The sequence below is a fragment of the Ambystoma mexicanum genome, chromosome 10 (genome assembly GCF_040938575.1).
Source record: "Ambystoma mexicanum isolate Mex_15411 chromosome 10, UKY_AmexF1_1, whole genome shotgun sequence".
Taxonomy (NCBI): Eukaryota; Metazoa; Chordata; class Amphibia; order Caudata; family Ambystomatidae; genus Ambystoma; species Ambystoma mexicanum.
In genome coordinates, this window is record NC_090932.1 from 1,010,585,239 (window position 1) to 1,010,601,732 (window position 16,494).

Below are 16,494 nucleotides of genomic sequence, written 5' to 3' on the forward strand. Positions count from 1 at the left end.
GAATCATTTTGCACATGTATACCTTCTCACGACGAAGAAAATGGAACTTTCACAGAGGCTACAGGTATGCTGATAAAGCTACAGAACCAGATGATCAATGAAACCGATGAAGTTGATGATGACAACTGGTTCGGATCACTGTTTTTATGGGTTCCGTAATGGATGGCGGATGCATTCAAGTTCGTAGGAGCCCTGCTAGTAATGATATTACTAGGATTTTGTGTTATCAAGATAATAATCTCGCAATGCCAGAAAACTGCAAAGAAATCCATTGGGATGAAGATCATGATTGATGTCAAACCAGGATGGAAGCCCATAGATCTAACTGATGATGAAATAAGAGACTTTGTGAAGGCCAGCGAGCATGCGCCAGAAGGTACGAAGTTTCTTTATCACAGGAATCGCAGAAATTTTGAAGTGAAATGGATCTATTGCAGCCCAAATGGACAATGTCAGCTAATGACATGGAATAAAGACGAACATGTAAAGACAGCAGGAAGCCTGAAAGGAGTGATAAAAATATGGACTCCAAAGAGACACTTGCCCAAACCATCATGTACAAACCCAGAAGACGAAGAAGAGATGAATACAGAAGAACCAAGTGAGATGAATCCAAAGGAGGAAGCAGAAGTGGTTGTTAAACCGACCAGAGGGGGAGTGTAGAGGAGGTCCTAAATACAGCCTGCACTCCAGTCACCCATTTTGAAGTACCAAGAGCGTTCACGCCAAGATATGTGACGTATGATGAACAAATAAACCAACAGAGAGCTGCATTAGGGCTCTGCCCAGTGCCTATCGGAAGAACAATACCTATTGAAGTACCAATAACCAGACAACCATGGACAGTAAGGTACCCATTGAGACAACCCTACCATAAATGACACAAAATGAAGATTGCTTAAACACTGTCCCAGAAGAAACTCAAAAGCGCTTATTTGAAGAAGAATGGTGATGACACAAGGGCCCGGACAGACTCACAGATGAAAGAAACGACAACCAAAAGATGACACACAGAGACAAAATGCTGTGAATAAGTAGAAGAAGAGACGATGTTGAAATATAAAGAAACTTAAACTGTAAAGCAGCATGAAGATATTCAACCAACTAACGCCTGTACATATGCCTGTAACCTCAAGAAGCTAAGAAATCAGTGCGGCTTGCTATGCATAGTAGAATAATAGAGCGGCAAGCGCCAACTATATTTCTACCTCAATGAAGCACACGATATAAGTGCGAGTCCACTTTTTACAAAAGCAGAATGAACCCAGGTAACTAAGGGTCAAACAGGACAGGATTCATATTCCAGCTAAAACAAGAAAAGCCATAGGAATCGAAACTCAGCAAGAATAAGCTCGTGCCTGGGAAGTCGAGGTCAAACCAAGAAAGGGAGGCGGACAGTAGCTTCGGAGAATCGAAAACTTAAGAACATAGCAGCCTGCCCCGTGAAGGTCGAGATAAGGAGGCCCAGGCAGGTGGCAAGCCGAATAAAGAATTAAATGCACAAATAGAAAGAAAGCTGAGCAGATTCACGGTGTGCTAGCAGGTGACCAGCCAAGTGAGCAGAGGCACCTACACCTGGCTGTCTCCCAAACAGAAGATACCATAACTTTTCCTGGCAAGAAGTTACAGTTTCGAGGCCGACCACAGCCAACTAATTGACACATAGCACTAAAGTACTGATTGATGGAAGGGAGGCCGGGTGAATCTTGGGGCATCCTGCATCTGGTTGACCATTCTATGTGTTGCTAATTAAAGTGAAGATTCATGCATGGGGTTGAAGCCAACCCAATCACAATGCTCAAATAATCTAGGGTCCTATAGATAGTAGAACCACTGGGGCGTCATACTTTTAGTGACGTCCACCATAGTCATTTTTGAAGTAAGGGCTTAGACGCCCACTAGATAATGTTTATCCAATCCTCACACACCGTTACCATATACACCGTTTCCCCGTTTCTTGTACTTGTCATTAAACAGACTCCCCTTTGCCAAACCATTGAGTTGTCCTTATTGGATGGTGTTGGAGTAATATACCTGCACCCCATCCACCTCAAGGTCCAGCTATCTTGTCTTAAAGTACTTCAGAGCGAGCTCTGACTCTATGGGCCGGTCAGGGGTCACTCTCTCTCGAGTACACAAGTACACACACTCTTCGAAATCTTGCACCTATCAGGAAGGACTTTGTGGTCTCATCCCCTGTGATATCTAACAAAAGCACAATTCTCCTTATACAAACTTAAAATAGCAGAGGGGCACCTCCTACATTTCTAAGTACCTCATAAGCACCATGCAACCTTTACGACAGCCTTTTGGCAGTTCCAGTAGGTGGGAAGTCCAAAAATACATTATATTAAGATTGTCCTTTCCGGAGAGCACATTTTTGGACAATCATGCTTAACAAAGGTGCTTGCTCTATGGTCTGAAGCCAACTGGGATGTCTCTGACTGAATTATTTTCTTCAACCCACTTTTCAAGTCGAGTCAGCTGTAGCACCAGTCATTGGGATAGGCCTACAGTTATCAAGACTCCCCTTTCTTAACGAGTGGGAGCTCAGCTGCTAACGAGTTCAATGGAATCTGATTATAAACAAGGAACACCAGATCACCGGCTCCATGAGAAATAAATCTACCAGGCTGAGTCTGCCATGCTGTGATCCGAAACATACAAAGTGCCAGCTTGTCTAATAGCTGCACCACACTTACGATGACAAGATACTGAAATAGGAACATGTGGAACATGTGATAAACCTTTTTACTTCATCAATGACAATTCAGAGAATTTGGCAAAATAAATGTTTTACCATATTAAGGTGTTTTTTTATTTGGTTTGCCATAGTCCTCAATAATCATACTACATGGGCCTGTGCTCTAGCACCTTGAAGTGTCTCGTGTGCTAGATGGAATTACCAATAATGATCTCAGACCCAAATAACCGGACAGACTCAAAGAATATGGCAAAGTACTACTTTATTGTCAGCTCAAATAAAGTAGGGCAATCTCGAAAACAGCAAACTGTAGTCCACACACTCACACTTCAGTTTTGATTACACAAAGGTGTTATACCTCACTGTACATCATCTATGATATCATCCTACGTGGCAAACTGTGAAACCTATTTAAGGGAGGGATTGGTGCACATCATATACATATTAGTAATATCACTGGATCCCCCATATCTAATAGGCATGCCTTGAACCACCTTTACATACGTATAATACAGATTCTAACAGAATAACAGCAGTGGGTTGGCCAGTGCAACTTTGTATGGCATGTTGCTACATTGACTCTCTGGTTGGCATTCTCTCCCATCCTTCGTGGACTTTCGGCTCGTTAGCAGCACATAAGCAAAACAGAACTCAGGTGCAGAGAGCAAGTCAGACTGCTTCCCAATTGCCCAATTAGTCCATCATCTCTGATCGGGCAGACTTCAAGCCAAGGCTTCTTCTTTGTAGTTGATCTTGCAGTCTGTTCTCTGTTCTAGGACTTTCAACGGAGTGTAGGTACACCATTAGCTCCATCTGGAGCTTAATGAATAGCCCTTGTCTTCGACTTCTGAGTCACGTGTGAGGAGACCATGATTTTGTCTTTTTATGTATTGCTATTTGATTTAATTAGGCTGGGTTTCATTACTCCTCTTGGTCTCTGGAGACTTGCTCAATCTACCTAGCATATGTTTTTCACATCTTTGATTGCCCAATACTTAACACTTGCAGATGTTTTCTTCTTTGCTTAATCTAAGAGAAATATTTCTTACGTATATGGCTTATCCTCTTGACTCCCTTTGTGCTTTGCAATCATTCCTAGAAGTTGCATCCTAGATCCCAGGCCAATAGATTCCTCTGTTTTCCTCCGGCAAAGCTGTTTTTCCAGCGTCTACTGACTCTGCAGCACTGGTCTGTCTCTGAGGTAGCTTAATTGGTTTTAACACAAGTCTGACATCCACCTTTTGCTCATAGCCGCCTTAGCCATATTATATTTTCTTCTCTAGCAAGCTTCCATATGTCTCAGCTACCTTGCATTTCTGCATATATAAATTCACTTAATCTCTCCTTACTTATTCATTTGGTTCATATGATTTCTTCATCTTCGATTACATGTTTCTCTCATTAATTCAGTTACATCTTTATCCTTTAATTATTTGCATATTGTTTCAGTGCGTCTTCGTGCCTTTCTTTCATGATGTCACTCTGCCCTTGTCAGATTTCTCTCATAGCTCTTCGATGTCCAATGGTGTGCGCAGACACCCTTCCACCCTTTCAGTGCAGGGGTACATTCAATACGGTTGTCTGAGTGCATATCATCTCTCATACACTCAATGTGGTTTTGGGACAATACCTGGTGTCCCACTGTACTGGGGGCGGCCTCTGAATTGGACCATGAGATTCAGAGCTCGCCCTCCGGCACCTTAAACAAGATAGCCGCACCTCGAGGAGGATGGGGTGCGGGATTCTCTTACTCCAACACCAGTCAAAAGGACAACTCAATAGTTTGGCAAAGGGAAGTCTGTTTAATGACAAGTACAAAAAACTGGATAGCAAATGGTAATCATCAGAGATGCGATCGCCTGTCTCGCTTCAACTCCCAACTTCTTCATGCAAACAGTAACTTTTATAGCGAATTCTAGTCATCATTGACGTGCAACACTCATAAGTTTGACATGCAATTCTATTGGTTGGAAAAGGTAACTGAAGTATAGTTGCTATATCTGTATATGGTGACAGTGTGTGCGGATTGGATAATTCTTATTGGGTGGGCGTTTATGCCCATCCCTCTACATCACTCGTGAAAGACGTCACTACAACTACAGCATCTTCTTGGTTGTACAGCTATAGGACCCTAGATTATTTGGTACATTGTGATTGGGTAGGTTACATCCCGAGGCATAAATCTCCACTTTAATTAGCAGCATGCAGAATGGACACCAGGATGTGGAGTGCCCCAAGATTCACCCTGCCTCCCTTCCATCAATCAGTACTTTAGGGTCAATTAGTTGGCTGAGGATGGCCTCGAAACTGTAGCTTCTTATCAATAAAAGTTATGGCATCCTCGGGTTCCGGGTGACATTAGATGTTGGTGCCTCCTTGTGCTTGGCTGGTCATGTGTCTGTTCACCGTGGATCTGCTTCATTCTCCTTCTTTTCGTGTATTTGATTCTTTGTACAGCCTTGCCACCTGCCTGGGGCCTCCTTATCTCAACCTTCACTGGCTGGCTTCAATGCTCTTAAGTTTCGATTCTTTGGAGTTGCCGCTCTCCTCCCTTCTTTGGAGTTGACCTCGAATTCCCAAGCATGAGCTACTTCTTGCTGAGTTTCGATTCCGTTCTTCCCTTCTGGCTTTAGCTGGAATATGAATCTCAGCCTTGATGGCCCCTTGCAGCCTGTGCTTGGTTCTGCTTTACAAAATGGAGTCGCACTTGTATAGCGTGCTTCATTGAGGTAGATATATAATTGGTGCATGCCGCTCTATTCTTCTACTAAGCATTGCAAGCAGTACCGCTTTCTTAGCTTCTTGCGTTCCAAGCCTATTTACATACATTTAGCTAGATGCGTATTTCCATCTCACTTCGTGGTTACGTTTCATTATATTAGCATTGTTTCTTCTTACACGTCCATTACATCGTTATTCTTTACATTTCGCCCTTGTGTGTCAGTTTTCGTTCATCGTTTATGTTCAATTGTACGTCTGTCTGGGTTCTTTTGTTGTCACCACTTGCCCTCCATTAAAGCTCTTTGGATCTCTTCAGGGACAGTTTGTAAGTAGTCTTCATTTTGTGTCAGCTGCTGGTACGGTTGTCTTAGTGGGTACCGAGCTGCCCATGGTTGTCTGGTTATAGGCACTTCGACAGGTATTGCATTTCTGATGGGCACTGGGCAGAGGCTTAGAATTGCTCTTTGTTGGTTCATTTGCTCCTCATACGTCACATACCTTGGAGAGTATGTCTCTGGTGCCTCGAAATGGGGGGCTGGGGAGCAGGCCATGTCTGGGACCTCCTCTACTCTCCCCCCTCTGGTCGGTTCATCGACCACTTCTGCATTCTCCTTTGGGTTTTTCTTATTAGGCTCTTCTGCTTCTTGTTCATCGTCTTCTGAATTTTTACACGACGGTGTGAACGTATGTATCTTTGGAGTTCATCTTTTTATCACTCCCTTCAGGCTTCCTGTTGTCTTTACATGTTCGTCTTTGTTCCAGGTCATGAGCTGACATTGTCCATTTGGGCTGCAATATATCCACTTTCCTTCGTACCTTCATTGTTTTCTGGGATACACAAATTTTGTTCCTTCTGGCGCAAATTCACTAGCCCTCACACACTCTCTGATTTCTTCATCAGTCAGGTCTCTGGGCTTCCATCCCGGTTTGACATCGACCATGATTTTCATTCCAATGGCTTTCTTTGCAGTTTTCTGGCATTGTGTGATGGTTATCTTGATAACACAAAATCCTAGTAGTATCATTACTAGCAGGGCTCCTAGAATTTTGAATATGTCTGCCATCCATTGTGGAACCCATACAAACAGTGTTCCAAACCAGCTTTCATCATCAACCTCGTCAGTTTCATTGATCACCTGGTTCTGCAGGTTTGTCAACATACTTATGGCTTCGATTAAAGTTCAATTTTCTTCATCATGTGGAGGTGTAAATGTGCAACATGATTCTCCGATTTTTGTGCAAACACCTCCATCCATTGCAGTGATCATGTCGAGTACATATCTGTTCTGGAGGGTCATCAGTCAGATTGCTCTCAATTCTTCTTTGATTGCGTTGAATCCTTTTATGGTGGTGTTGAGGGTCTGCTGTAACTCCCATCTGGTTATCTGCAACCATTTCGTATTTACTCCAACTTGGATGTGTGGCAAGAGTATTGTTTTGAATATTGATGAGGCGAGGCTAAACAGCCTGTGTTAGTATGGGATTGCATAAAATGCTTCCTCTGATTTGGCTGAGAAGTAATTCTCTCTGTTCATTCGGGACACCAGCTCTGCAGGTCTCCTTTTCCTCATGTGAGCATCTCCCTTCGGGAAACTGTCAAAACTCAGGTCATGTTTGGGGATCACTAGTGCAGGAACATAGACGTTCACTATTGTGCATATGCCTCCCCAGTTTTTCGGTAGTCTTATGTATGCCTGGGATCCACACGCCGAGTAGTGATCCATAATTACTGCGGTCCGTGAGTCATACCTGGAGCTTCAAAGATCCGTCCGCTGTTCTGATTCTCTCATATCTTTCTTGTGCCATTGTTCCTGAAGCACAATTTTTGGCTTTCTATTGGTACTATCTGCAGGGGTCCTCCCCTGTCTTCGACCCATGTTAGTAACTTCACCAACTTTGGTCATTAAGGTTTGCACAGTTTTTGTGAGTTTTCTATTGCTTCCTTGCAGGCTCCAAGGACCATCCATGCTCAGCATATCACTACTCCTGCTTCCTATCCGTCTGGTGATAGCACTGTTCCCCAGATCTGCATTTGGCCTCTGTTTTTCCATATTTTGGTTTCTTCTGGAGTTTTTCCTTGGACGTTCAGTCTCGGGTTTATCTCCCATCTTGTTCCTGCTCCTTGTGCTTCTGGCTTTGCACACCTGATCACGTGGTCCCTGGTATGAGCTCTGTTTCTTGTCTTAATGTCCTGGATATAGTCATCTTCATCGGGATAAGCTGTTTCTGTTGCCCATATCAGTGAGGCATCTCTTCCCATGAACTGTCCTCTGGTGTTGCACATTGCTACGTGCTGTCGGGACATCAATTTCTACAGCCACGAAGATCTTGGATTTTCCCATGCTGTACGGTAGGAGTGCACAGACGTAGCATTCTCCTTCAGCTTTTCTTCTTCCGACCTCTTTCATGTATTGGTACCAAATGTTATTTCCTAGATGTGCTGTGCTGTCCAGGTAATCGTTCAGTTCATTGTTGTCTTCATGTGGGTTTCTCTTGATTCTTAGAGTCCTTTTGTAGTCTTCTATAACTACATCTCTAAACTCGTCGGTGTGACTTTTCTTTGCTGGAGGGGTCTCAGGCATGCTTGTCGGTGAAGCATGTTTCATTGTCTGTATCGCTGTGACAAGAGGCGGTTTTGCAATTTTCTTCCTCTCTTCTTGTGTCCTTTCGTGGAGCTCCTTCAACCACCCGTTTGGCATCCGCCCAACGTAAGGTCGTATCGTGGGCCTGGTATTTGTCATTCTTGTTGGAACTGGTATGCTTGTCACTCTAGTCTCCATAGTTTTATTTTTCAGCTCCTCATGTAGTTTCTTTGCTTTAGCCATAAACGTGAATAAATGATCTATCAACATTTGTGTCTTTGCAGTGAATTCTCTTGTAGCCGTTTCTGTCTTCTCTATGGCTTTTGCTATCTTTTCTTCAGTTGGTCTTTCACCTGCTTCCTAACGGTCACCTTTATTATTTTCAGGGACTGGATGTTCGGTAGGCAGTCTTGTGCTTACTGTTGTCTTTATTCGAGGTTCTACAGCCATTGACACTTGCCCTTGTTCGTGTGCATTCAGTGTGTGTGTGCATGTCGTGGTCAGTGATGTATTTTCATTCATTCCGTGCTGACCCTGTCTCCAGCTTTTCTCTTCATTTGTTATCTCAAGTGTATATGAATCGCTGCTAATTACATTCAATTTTAGTTTGTTTACCTTACCATCAGATTTTCTTGGAACTGGAATGACTATATAGGGTCTGGGTGCTTTTGTGGGACTCATGCATATGTTATCTTGTGGGTGCACTGAAATTGGAACACTTCGTGCACCAATAAAAAATGCAGTTCTGATTGTTAATGACAGTTAAACAATGATAATCACTTTGCATATACACATGATTGATCGGTATGACAGCTGGCAGCATTTTCTTCCTGGGAAGAGGGGGTGCCCCTCTGTTTGCAGGAGGACCAAGTTACTGTTTTGGGCTCCCATTTCGATCATAGTAGCTTGATAAAGGTTCATACTTTTCACTTACTCCATTATTGTCTCTTAGAAAGTCTGTAACATAAAGTGTCTTGTGCTTTGTAAGTGTCCCCCCTCTTGCGGGTGACGATTGTCTTGGATTACAGGATGCAGTTCCCTTGCTAGACTATGGAAAAAGGTTAGATTAACACCTCTTTTGCGAGGCACGTTCATTATGCATATTCAAAATAGGTCAATTCCCAGGCCACTCCCCGAATTTGCTTCAGTCCTGAAGACATGCTGGATATTGTTCAATGTGAATAATGGAAGGATGGTAGTCATCAAAATCAAAGTCAAAAATAAGAAAATAAGATGGTGAGGTTCTCATCTCGACTCTCTCGATCTGTCCCTCGGCAGAAAGATGAAGAACTGTGTCTTTGCCTCTTGGATCTGTCTCTTGGCAGAAAGATGAAGAACTGTTTCTTTGCCTCCTGTATCTGTCCCTCGGCGGAAAGTTTCACTGGAATCTCCAGAGATATTCTCGTTGAAAGTTGGACAGCTCCACTTGGAGCATGATTCCATGGAGGAGTGTTCCCATATGTGCTGTATTAGTTGGATCTCTGAGGAAGGTGATGACGTCAACCTCGGCAGGTCTCCCTACCATTTCTGGATAGTCAGAGACTAGACGGAATAGGACATTATGTGCCAGGCGGCTGTCCTCGGGTGACAGGGACATTTGTCCTGCTTCGCTGGGTTCAGGATCACAGGCCTTTCTTTTGACGTGAACAGTCTTTACACTTTCCTGCTGCATGGATTGTGACCACGTAGTTGAGCCTGGTCCACAGTTGGTTCAAATGTTCAATCTTTCTCGTGTCTCTAATGTAGGTGAGTGTATCCGTAGTTCTCCCTACGAGTCCTGGGCATTCCTCTGTGATACGAAAGAAAAGCGTGTACATGAGTTCGTCAATGATCACTTGTGGTGGAAGCATTTGTGTCCTTATCACTGTACTCGGGCAGTACAATGAAGGCTTCCGCGATAACAGTCAGTAGTTGCCAGATTACTTTCTTGTTGGCAGGATCTTGGACAAAGTCGGTGATACAGGTGATTCTCCCTACAAGCGATGGATATGTCTCCAGTACTAACTGGAAACAGGACACCACATCCCTTCTGATATTCCTGTTGGGGGATGTCATAAGTTCTGCAAAACAAAGTCTAGGTGTTGGTTGATTCAGGTTACTGTGTGATGCTCTTAACCTTTGCTCTCCGTCTATCAAAGTCTCGCTTTCCAATAATGCTTGAATATGGCCTGATTCAAAAGTTTGTATTATCAGTGTGTTGAGGCTTAGATGCTCAATTCTCTTCTTCACCCTGCAACTAGAATGCACAGAGTTATGTCCTTATCCCCCTTTGCTTGGAGGAACTGTCCAGTTTAAGCCACAACTTGCTAAGGAGTTCCTTCTATCTTGGCTTTTGCTGCTCATGCGTCCTTCTTCCTCGTCATGGATCTTGTCTGCACGTGCTGAGGTTTTTCCCCGTTGTCTGTGATTTCTTCGCGGTGGGGTGCAGCTAGAGGGATCTCACCAATATAGGGTTTAATGTCATTAAGGAAGTACCACGCTCGCCGGCCATGCAGTTTGCTGGCTGATGGAGTGCAGTCCTCTACGATGAAAGGGCTGTTGAATCTTGGCTCATCCCACCTTTTCCTCGTGTGGGTATTCACCAACACGGCTTCACCAGGGAAGATGATTGGCGCACATAGACCTTGAACTGTGTGTTTTTCAGTACCTCCTGCTGTATCTTGTGCTGTGCTGCACCCTTTTCGTTGTCGCTGTACTTGGTCTGGCTTGATGTCATGCAGTTCAGGTACTCCGACAATTCGGTTCCTAGGACCTCTCGGGTTGGCTGGGAATCACATCCAGCTCTATGTCGAGGGGTAAGGGGGGTCCTCATTCTCCTTCCCGTGACTATCTTGTGTGGTGTAAGATGATGGTCGGAGCCTGGTTGGTTCAGAAGTCCATACAATGCCAGTGGTAGACAGTGCAGCCATCCCTTCTTTAGAGTAAGTTTCAACTTGGCTATCCTCTCCTTTAACAAGCCATTGAGCCTCTCACAAATACCGTCACCTTCCAGATGATACGCCGACAAGAACTTGTGCCTTATACCAAGCAACAAGCTGATCTGTTCGAAGACTGCGTTAATAAAATGAGCTCCATTATCTGACCTCATCACCTCACACACTCCCCATCTAGGGAACACTTCCCTCACCAGGAATTCGGCAGCACAGGTTGAGTCTGAGTGTGTACAGGGACCTGCTTCTATCCATCTAGAGAACGGACACACCATTACTATTAAGTACCTGTACCCGTTACATACTTGAATCATGTCGATGTAGTCGATATGCAAGTGCTGAAAAGGCCCATTTGGCTAGGGGATGACTCCTCTCACTACTTTTAATGTGTGCCCGGCGGTGAATTGCTGGCAGACTATGCAGTTCACCATGAAGAATGCAACATGCTCTGCTAAATTCGGTATAAACCAGTCTTCTGCGAGCGTTGCAGCAACATTTTCTTTGGACATGTGTAATGGATAATGTAGTTGCTCCAATGCTATCTTTAGTAGGGCTACAGACATTACTGGTTTACCAGTGCTGTCTTGCCTCCACAATCCGTCCGAGGGGTTTAAAGAACACCCTTGATGCTTCCACATGTTTTTTTTTGTCCTGTGGTGCCTCCCCTTGAATCTCCATCAGTTGAGTCTGCCCCATATTACTATGGGTTTATGGTGTGGCTCGAGCTACCATCATTCATTCATGGGTGCATGCCAATTCTACTTCCATGATTGTTTCACTCTTGGATGCCATACGCTTGGCTTCCGTGTCTGCTGCGTGATTTCCATGTGACATGAAATCTGTCCCGTGAGTATGGGCACGCACTTCACGACCGCTATGCCCATTGGGAGCTGTAGTGCCTTTATGCACTGTTGACGTTACATAGGCGGAGTCGCTGTACACCGTTACTTCCTGGTCTGCGTGATTCTCAATGGCGAGTATCAGTGCCAATAATTCTGCAGCCTGTGCTGAGTAATGAGATGGTATTCGTGTACTAACGAGTATTTGAAATTCTCCATTTGCTATGTATTTCATTACGGCAACGCCTGTATATCTTTGTCCATCTTCTTAGTCAATTCTTGAAGAACCGTCAATGAAAACGATCTCACCACCCACCAGGGCATTTTCTTTTACCCTGAGGATTTCATCATAGAATTCTTCGTAGTTCGCGCAATCATGTATCGGTTCGCCTTCAGTGACTGGTTCAGCTATGAACGTGGCTGGGTTCACAGTTTTACAGCAAACTATTTTGATCAATGAATTTGATATGATCACCTCATAGGCAGAGGCGCTTTGAGATGTCAATGTACCTTTTGGTTTCTCCAAAATGGCGAACAATGAGTGTTCGACGTGTAACGTCATGGAGCATCCCATTACAATAGTTGTCGCCTTCTGTATGGTGAACGCTGCGAAATTAACTGGCCTATGTACAGCACCTCTTGTTGACAGTATTGTAGCTTTTCCTTGTCAACCTTATATCCTTTCTCAGCCAGTATAGTCAAAAGCTGGATAGAGTCGTGCCTCGATTGCTCTTCAGTGGTGCTGCAGATCAGAATGTCATCCACATACTGCAAAACAACACTGTCTACTGCAATATTGCTTAGGTCCATTTGCAGGACTCTATTGAAGATAGACGGGGATTCGCAATACCCCTGTGGCAACCTCGTGCGTTTCAGACGCATTTGTCTGAAAGTGAATGACGTCAGATCTTGTGAGTCACGGTGCAGTGGGATTGAAAAAAAGCATTTTTTAAGTCAATCACTGTGAAATATTTCATCTCGATCGGTATGTTACACAGGATCGTAGATGGATTAGGGACTAGAGGGAACTCGGCTTTGACAATATCGTTAAGTGCTCTCAAATCTTGGATCAAACGCCAAGACCCTCCCTTTGATTTCTTGATGGGATAAATCACTGTGTTGCAAGGTGACTCTGACGTCACTAGGATGGCCTGATCCATCATGGTGGAAATTGTCTTTGCGATCCCTTCATCCGCTTCTCTGGACATGGGATATTGTCGCGCCCTTGGTAAAATTGCTCCTGGTTTCAGTTTAATTTTCACTTCTCCCACCCCTCTCAGGAGGCCTACGTCATAGGGTCCTGTAGTCCATACTGAGACAGGCACCTGGGCCATGTCTTCATCAAAGTATGTGGGATGGATCAGCGCTACAATCATTCTCTGTGGCACTTCTCGTTTCATCATATTGACCCAAAATATGAGACTTACTTCCACCCTTGTCACTTCTAAGTCAAGGTGTTCTTCGAACAAATCATCATCAGTGACTTTTGTCACTCGATATCCTTCTTCAATGGAGATAATCGCACACCATTGTCTGCCTTCGTCGTCGAAGCCTTCGACCCATGCTACTTTCCCCCGTACTGCTACAATATGTATCGTTAAGGGAAATACTCATCCCTCTTCTTCATGCATAGGTATTCTCGGTCTGAATAGAAACTCGTCAGGGGTTCTCATGGTCCTATCTGCAAGACCTGGCAACCCTGCCATAAGCACGTGCATGCCATACGCGAATACTTCTGGTTCTAACGGTATAGCCCTCATGGCTATGTGCCCTGAGTATGCTATGATCATTTCGCACACGTTTGAATAATGCATTCCTGGAGTAGAGCATACTATGCCCTCCTCTGTGAACAAGATCGTCATATTCAACTTTGTCATTAAGTCTCAACCCAAAATGTTTACTGGGGTCTGACGTGAATATAATAGAGGCACATTCAATTCGCACTCTCCTACGGAGACTGGTAGTGCGTCTGTAAAGGGAACTCTACTGTGAGCTCCTGTAAAACTCTGAGTATCTATGGCCTGGCCGGACAAGGAAAACTTGCCTTCTTGTATGCACGAGCGTGTTGCACCCGTGTCAACGAAGAAGGAATATTCTTTTCCCCCTATGACGACATTCACCCTAGGTTCCCTGTTAGGGTCTGGTGTCACTGATAGGATAGAGCACATCAGAGTTCCCAGTGAGCTTTCCTAGTTCATGTATAAGTTCAGTCTACTGTATATATGTGAATTTTCTCCATTTCCAGGGTTGCCTCCCCTTCTGGGGTTTGTGCCCTGAGACACATGTGGTGGTGCCTGTTGGGGTTGCCCTTGTGGCAGATTCCCCATGTTTCAGGGTTGATCCCCTTGCTGTGCACCTTGCTGCAAGCCTGGTGCCTGCTGCTGCACTGTGTGATTTTGTGCATCGCCCTGTTGTGGGATAGCAGGTGGGTTCACTGTGCCTGCTCCTATTTCTTGACCATTCTGCCACGTGCCTTGGCTTCTTCACGCGCGTACCACATGTCCTGTTATTCCACACATCCAACACAGTGGCGGTGGTCGGGCTATCTGTCCATTTGACATATCTGGGCTGCTCATCTGCACATTTTGAAAGCCTCCTTGATTATTCTGGAAACCTCCCAGATGACTTTGAAACCCTCCCTGATTACTCTGCCATCCTCTTCCTCTGAATCCCCTTCCCCTCGGGTAAAATCCTGCGTTACCCTGGTTGTTCTGTAGTGAGTTCATCCCCTGTTGTATGTTCGGTTCAGCTGGGCTTGTTAGCATAGCTCCTTCGAGAGCATATTTTGATAATTTCTTTTGCACCAGCTTTGCTTCCTCACCCTTATGGGTTGCCTCCTTTTTTCAATTCTTTTCTTGTAACAGTCTACAGTAATGTGCAATAGTCAACTGTATTTCAGACCAAGGTTTAACCTCCACTTCTACCAACTTCTTGAGTTGTTTCTGCACTGGTTCTGGCAACCCTTGGCACAATATATGGTAGAATATAGGGATAGATTTCGTCCAAGATTCATGCGTTTCGAGCACCTACGCGTCTTGGAAATTCTGGATATAAAGTAACAGATCTTCGGACTCCTTCATTTTTCGAGTCCTTATAGCTCCCATATCGGAAGTGTCTGGGTACAATACTTGTAGCACTTTCCACACCGATGCTCTACAATTATTAAATGGCGCTCCATCATGGGTAGTGTTAATTATGGTTACACCAGGGTACCCTGCTCTTTTCCACACATCATTTGTTCTCTAACCAAGTATGGCGATCAGGAGACCCTTAATGTACCCTATAGCTAACGTAACACCCCTGTCATTTTTTCTAATTTGTGTATCCACTTCCCGGCTCCCGATGTCAGCATTGGAAGCTTGTTTTTCAGGTTCTCTCGATTATATTGTGGTCTTGCTCCCCCTTTTTCTAGTAGCGGAAATTGGAATGCGCAGTCTTCCTTCTCTTTCCCCATGGCTCCCCTGTCTATCGGTGGGGTAACATTCCTGCATTGCCGTCTACCTGGCAATGTCCTCAATCTGTCTACATAGGCGGGTGCTGACACCCCCCTCTGACCGTGGGATGTTTTCACAAGTTGATCAGGCTGCGCGGCAGACTCTGATGTCCTGGGTGTGGACTCGCTAGTGCCTCACCATCTTACCCCTTTGTCCCTTGGGAGCCACTTTTCGCACTGTCTCCCCTCTTCATTTGTCTCACACTCTGTATCCTCTCCAGAGTCGGACAACGACTGTTCCCAATTCACGCAACTACTTGCGTCATCTTCGTTCCTACTGATTTCCAGCCTATCCAGGGATAGTCTCCTGCTCCCACTACTTTGGGTGACATCTTCAGTGTCATACAGCTGCGTGCTTTCCAAGCGCTTGTCTTCCACTTGGGACATTGGTTCTAACCCCATTTCATCATATATCTTATCGATCGTTTCTCTGATGCTTCTGGTTTCGAAGTCATCTTCAATATTTGCCCTACTTGTGCCTGGTACTGAATCGTACGCAGGGGAGAATTCTTCAATGTCGTTCCATTCTACAACAGGATCAGGTTTTATAACTTTCCGCTCCAGATATTTGAGATCGCGAACCGCTTACGTTCAATGTCCTCATTAGCTTCTCTGCGCTTCTTCACCTCTTCTCTGACCTTACCTTCTTCCCTTCTCCTTTCATTTCTACGTTCATTTGCCCTTCAAACTTCCTCATCTTCTCATCTCTTTATCCTTTTTTCATGTATTCTCTGTTCTTCTTCCAGTTTTTCCAGGTTCTACACTCTGTTTGCGACTGAGCGGCTTTCCTTGCTCTTCGCGATATAGCTGTTCTCGCCTTAGCCTATCCTTCCTTCTTATTTTTTCATCCCTTAATTCCCTTTCCTTCTCCTTTCTGTGTGTCTCATCTAACCTCTCTCTCGGTCTCACATCATCACTTCCTTTTCCATCGAGTTTCAACAATATCTGTCCTCCCATCCATTTGTCTTTTGCTAATGCTATCTCATCAGTTCTGTCTTCACTTCCTATCCATTTCGTTCCCTCTCTCTCTTTATTGAGAGGTGCACTAATCTGTGCCTGGCCCTTCCTTTCATCATCGCGTCTCTCCTTGTCCCTCAGGACTGCGGAGGTAAGATTAATTTCCTGCTCCTCCTCTTTTATTTCGTCAGTACTGTAGGTAGGTGACTCACACGCGGGGTTACTATACCCCATGGCTGCCTTTAACTCTCTTAGTGGGTAGAGTCCT